Source organism: Mercenaria mercenaria, chromosome 12 (genome assembly GCF_021730395.1).
Source record: "Mercenaria mercenaria strain notata chromosome 12, MADL_Memer_1, whole genome shotgun sequence".
Taxonomy (NCBI): domain Eukaryota; kingdom Metazoa; phylum Mollusca; class Bivalvia; order Venerida; family Veneridae; genus Mercenaria; species Mercenaria mercenaria.
Genome location: NC_069372.1, coordinates 81,849,403 through 81,855,906, shown reverse-complemented (window position 1 = coordinate 81,855,906; position 6,504 = coordinate 81,849,403). Strand labels below are relative to the sequence as shown.

The following is a 6,504-nucleotide window of genomic DNA, read 5'->3' as shown; positions in this document are numbered from 1 at the left end:
TGTGACAGAACTTTCAGTAATGATCGGACAATCAAACTAGAATAACATTATGTTGTCCGTTAGGTTAAGGTAAAAAAAATATAAAAGTAAAATATGATATTTATAGCCATTTTAGATGGTATACATTGCTATGGTCTGCAAAATTGCACATTCATACGTCAAAGTTAAGATCTTATTTTACAAAGAATATCACTTAACGTGAAACAAAAATTCGTACACTGTTCTACATCAGTAGATACCGATAGTATCATGTCATTGACGCCGTACTTCCTGTTTTATAAGGTGTGTATTATCACACAGATAACCATATGCCTTAATTTAATAACGACAGTGATATTATGTTTTACGGAATGCATTGCTTTATGGTGTAAAATGTCTATTAGTAGAAAATCCATGGAAAGAGGTACGTGATATGATTTTTATCTTGATTACAAAGTACCAGTGTATGTGACACAGAGTACTTTTTCTCTTTATTTGATCAATGATCGGGATACAGGTATTTTATTGTGATATGGGTTACATATTGAAATAAATCCAAAGCATACATATTTACAGTACATTGTATATATTTACAGAAATACATACAAGAGTTAGGAATACATGTTGTATTAAATTATCCACAATCTGACAATTCGTAGCGGTGATTCCAGAAGTTGAGTATTTCTGCTTTACAAAATGACCTTTCTGCTGGCCAGCCTTCGAATATGATTTGTTTCAAGATTTGCTTAGATTTGTATTGCGCTATAACTTGTCTTGTACTATCTAACCGCCTATTAGGTAACAAACAGTTGATTTTTGATGGAATGTACATGCAAATTTTAGCCTTCTATCAGTGTCGGCATTGTGTCCGGTAATGACTGCCGTGATAAAAAGTCACTTACTGGAATATCTTTACCGCTTATATGTACTACAGTAAGCTTGTACTTCTGCAGCTGCAGTAACATTCTCTACAGTCTGAGAGGGCTACAGAGATCATGATTGAAATGATAGGCTTATGGTCGTTATGCACCACTATGTCTCTACCATACGTATACTGGTGGAAACGCTTACAGCCAAGTACGATAGCTAAGAGCCCTTTCTCTATCTGCGCGTACATGTTTTCACTTTTTTGTGAAACTTTTTGAGGCATACGCGATAGGTCTACCTTCTTGCATAAGACAACAGCCAGTCTCATGTTGGCTCGAATCGCACTCAAGGACAAGCTGCTTGTTTGGGTCAAAGTAACCAAGAACTGGGACATTGGTAATTATTTTCTTGACCTCTTGAAAAGCGAGCGTCTGGGGATCGTCCCTTACAAACTCCACATCTTTCTAAAGGAGGTTCCGTAGAGGGGCAGTAACCCCAACTAAGTTTGGCGCGAATTTAGCCGTGTAATTTATCATACCGAGAAACGTTTATAGTTGCTGGCGCGTGACTGGCATTTTTAACCTCATATCTCAAATCATTTCGTTTTCTTTATATTCGCAATTTATAGCACATATTCTTAACCTGGTAACGAATTGGTCAATTGAGTAAATTCCTTGCGTTTCTTTGTTAAACTTATATCGAGCAAATACAGGGTTAATGTCGTCTGCACGTGTTTCTTGAATTTGTCAAAATGTGTTTGTAACTATTCTTTTAGCGTCCCCGTCAAATTCCATGATTGCTGGATATTTCTGCCTTTATCGTCAACCCAAATGAGAGGATATGCCAGTCGTTCTTCTGTTTTCGATTTTAGCGGTCCCTCAAAAATCAATTCAACATGTCTTTAGAACCGTGTCCATGCCTCTGGCAAGTAAGAACTTTCCCATTCCATTCTGGGCGGTGTAATTCCTGACATATCCATTTTGATTTTAATCACAATATGCACAGTGGATAGTCCGTTCAAAACTCCGCAAATTAATAGTCCATTTATTCTGACACCATGTTGTGATATATGTTTTGTCGTTAATTGTACATATTAAAATAAATCCAAAGCATACATATTTACAATTTATTTACAGAAATACATGAAGGAGTTAGGAATACATGTTGTATTAACTATATGAATACATGTTGTATTAAACTATCCACAAGCGTGGTCACTCTCCGACTGGCGGGACAATCTGCTAGTTACGATTATAAGAAGTCTCTGCTATAGTCTGTTTCACAAATATACTACAATTAAAAAATCCAAAATTGCATTAACGTGTTTAGTTTAGTTAAAGAAAAACTTATCCTTACCTGGAAAGGTAGAACCCCTTTCTAGTTATGTCTAAATATGTGAAGTTTTGAAATGGCATTAACATGTATAGTTTAGTCAAAGAAAAACTTATCCATACCTGGAATGGTAGAACCTCTTTCTAGTTATGTCTAGTTATTTGTAACACTTTATAACATAATTATGAAGTTTTGTTTAAAACTATTGTGAATACCATTTGAAAAAGAAATGGGTAGCTCTATGTTAGTTTTGCGTCAAAACAAACATAATGTTTAATTTTTTACTAAATTGACGAGTGAACTTTAATCCTGAAGACGTGCATGTTTTCGGTAACTCGATTTCTGAATGTGTTCAAGTAGTTACAGACAAACGTGCTCAAGAGACCACCTCTATTAAGAGACACTTGCATTAAGAGACGACTTTGTCAGTTTCCATTTGTATTAAGAAAAGACCAAATTATGTCACATTAAGAGACCAGTTTTGTTAATAGAACGTTTATTGTCCTTCCCTTGCGTGTTTAATAAAGCAAATTGTACTATATAAGTATTTCGTAATTTATGTATAAGGTTGCAAAATTTCGCTTCTGTATTACATTTCATATTGTTATACAGACACCTGTTATAGAATTTATCTTAATTTGTTATTCAGTTTGGTCATTACTGTGTGGAAATTATCACTTGGGAACTTGTTTAGTATTTTCACTGAAACCATAGATCTGGAGAACTTGATTGGATATTTTTGTTATTACTATTTGTATTTTCTAAGTCATGTGGGAGAAGTGGTCATTATGGAAATCATGATTAATGCCCGACAAAAGTATGCTTTTGAATTAAAACCATTTCATGGTTTTCTAAATATCTTGCTTTGCATAATCAGCACAACACTAGAAAAATTGTTCAGTTTGTTTGAAACTATATCTAAACATTTAGTTTAGTTTAAATAATATTTTCTTTGTTAAGGGATCAAGCAGTAAGCTAATACCACACAGGTACATACTAGATTACAGTGACAACAATTAATTGTAAAATTTATGCATGCTTGTAGTCAATCTTTTACAAAACGTTTAAGTTTAAAATATACACTAGTAAATTGTAGACATAAAATAGACATGTGATATTTATTACGTTTTGGACTATTGAATGTTTAAGTTAAATTAACATTACTGTAGAGTGAGAGATGGGGAGAACGAGCGAGCTGTTAAACGAATCTCCTGGTTTGATGTATGTATTTACGAATATAAGAGACGACAGATATATTGTATATTGACTTTAGGCCTATTTGCATCACCGAAAAGGAGGAGGGGTAATGTAATATTTGTGATAGGACTAATTTTATCTTGTAACTGAGATCGCCGCCTCTAGAATAGAGCACTTGAGAAAGTAATTTGTGCGTCGTTCCAATCTCCCTAAATAGACAAAGAGGGCTATAAAGAATGTTTTTATTAATAGAGGCGTTCATTTAATGAGCTACACTGTATTCTTAGTCTAGTATGGAGAATTTAGGACTTTCGATCACCAAAGAAGTAATGACTTGGTACCTTTCTGACATCCGTGTTTAGTGTATTTTTAAAGCTGCTGAGACTGGAAGCTTGTCTATGTTCAGGGGGTAGTAGCTTCCAATCAGATATTGTTGAGGCAGAAATGAATTAGAATAGAATTGTGTGTTACAATGTATAGGTCTGATGTCTTGAGTATTTCTTAGGTTATAAACAGTAGCGTTCCCAACGAGATTAGGTACTAATGACGATAGATATTAAGGAGTCTAATTTTGTAGTCCCTGATATGATTCGAAGGGCTTCCAGTTGGAACTTTTCTACTCGAATTCCTCCTTGGTAGTGATGTTGTTCCAGACAATGATAGAGTACTTGAGAAGGGGTCTAATAAAATCAGTATAGATAGTTTCCAATGATATTCTACCCAAAATAAAACAGTATAGATAGTTTCCAATGATAGTCTACCCAAAACAAATTTAAGCCTTCTTATGATGTTAACAGTCTGCCATGCCTTTATTATGATGTTTTCAATATACTCATGCCAGGAATCCATCGTTGGCAAAAGTGACACTACCTCTTGAATTGGAACTCCATTCATAGTAAGTGGTGGATGTAAAGCTTTGCAAATTTTACGATATTGTAATAGAGATTCTGTGTTGGATGGGTTGAAGCTTGATAGTTTTAAGAGTTAAGTATGACTGCAGAGTTATATGGATTTTCAACGATGATATATATGACTGGTATTGTCTGCAAAGAGGCGGATAGTAGAGTTGATGTCATGGGCAATATCATTAATATATACAAGGAAGAGTAGAGGACCAAGAAACGAGCCTTGTGGTACGCACGCGTTTATAGGTAGGATATCTGAAAAGACCCCAGAAAAGACAACTCTTTGCTTTCTCCCAGGGGTATAGTCACAGAAACAGTAAGTGGTTGACCAGCTATACCTGTTTCTTGCAATTTATGAATGAGACCGCGATGCCAGAGGCGGTCAAAAGCCTTGTAAATGTCACATAAGACAGCACGTACCTCATTTCCTTCATCTAGAGCCTGGCAGAATGTATTATATTTGGAGATGAGCTGATTTGTTGCAGAATCATTGGGGACAAAGCCGGATTAAAGAGATGTAATAGTGTTGTTTGCAATAAAGAAGTTGAAAACATGTTTGTGTATAATGCGTTCAAGAGCTTTATTGATAGTGCTTAGAAGAGAAATTGATCTGTAATTAGAAACTCTGGTAGGGTCATTTTTCTTGAAGATTGCACAGACATGTGCTAGTTTCAACCGAGAAGGTACTTTTCCAGTTTATAAGGATTAGTTGAAGAGATGACTGAGTGGATGTGCTAGTTCTTGCGCAATATCTTTTAGTAGTATTCTGTTGTTTATTGAGTCTGGCCCCGATGCCGTACCAGTTACCTGTTGACAAAGAATTTAGTACTGGCGTTACTTCTTGTGGTGTTATTTCGATGTTGTTTGACTGTGGTGTGTCTATATTTCTGTTTACCTTTGGAGTGTAAGTTCTGTCAAAGAGTGAAGGAAAATGATTAATAGATTTGCTTTGTCTGTATCTGAAGTTACATACTAGTATGTCCCGTTGATTTTTAGTATTTGTACGCCTATATTTCTGAATGAAATGTTTGAGTGTTTTTAAGAAGTCTGATGGAGTTAACCCCTCTGTTTTCAGTTTGTCTGCGAGTTTCACAGATAGGTTTTGTCTGGCATTACCTAGGGAAGTTGCTGTTTTGTTTCTGATTTGTTTGTACGTTTGCCAGTGTTGTGGATTTTGTGATTTTTTGAGTCGGCTAAAAGCCTTTTGACGAGTCCTTGCTGTTCCGCGATTCTCTAAATGGACCGAATAACACGTGAAGGGATGTAGTTCCATTAGATTTCTCAAACTTCAAACAGTTCACTGCATGAATGAAGTTAAGTTGTGTCAATTCCCTTTGCTATGACCAATATACGATGTAATCTGTCATATTTATGACTTGTAATTGTGCAATACTCGAATGTAACTCATTAAGCATAAATGTGCATTTTAAGAACTGCGCAGGCTTACAAAGCTTGGGTAACATCCAGCGAAAGACAAAAAATAGTTCCACAGGGCTCCAGATAAGATGCGTATTAGCGTAAATTACGTATAGAAATAATGCTAATTCGCATGTCTAATAATTTCTAAGCGTATAAAAACGTATATAAAATTACAGAAACGCACACAATGCTTTTTTAAAAACAAAATCTGAATCGTCTGGATGCGTTAGGTAACATAGCCGATCAGCCTTAATTCTCCCACATTGAACGTAAACACGCATCGTATGATTTCTATAAACTTTGCGTGGGTTGAATTTTGCAGTCAGTAAACGGATAAATTATCGGAAGAAGAAGCTCTTACTGGTTTGTTTAGTTACTACTGATATTAAAAATGATTTTAATTCTTATTTTTCGAGAAATAAACAAATCGGCGAAACATTAAATTGTATTTTCTTGTAGTTTTTGAAATCGAAAGTAGATCGTCTATGTTTGGCTGCTTTCACGAAACGAAACAACTTTTTTATGAAAAGATTTAAATAAGAGGTAATTTAACCGTAAACTTCAATGTCAGATACTGTCAATTGCTGCTAAATGTCTTCGTATCATCACAATTTATAAAATATATTGTTGAAATTGGAGGAAAGTGTAATCGTACCCGGATATAATATTTTGGGTAAATATCGAGCTGTGTTATGAAATTTTAAGAAAAAAACTAAAAACAAACTGAAACTGGTAGACTATACTGTCAGTACATCAATCATTAGCCGACTCAGGCCCTTCAGGCCTTTGATATGTTTTGCCTTAT

At 35.0% G+C, this 6,504-nt stretch overlaps 1 protein-coding gene across 1 annotated transcript in view; it reads left to right on the top strand.

The window, feature by feature from the left end:
- Window positions 1-272: 272 nt before the first annotated feature.
- Window positions 273-6,504, top strand: part of LOC123540928 (uncharacterized) — a 29,940-nt gene continuing 23,708 nt past the window's right edge. Inside the window, exon 1 of the mRNA XM_053520671.1 lies at window positions 273-403. The gene's annotated coding sequence lies outside the window, so the exon portion shown is untranslated. The remainder of the gene's footprint in view (window positions 404-6,504) is intronic.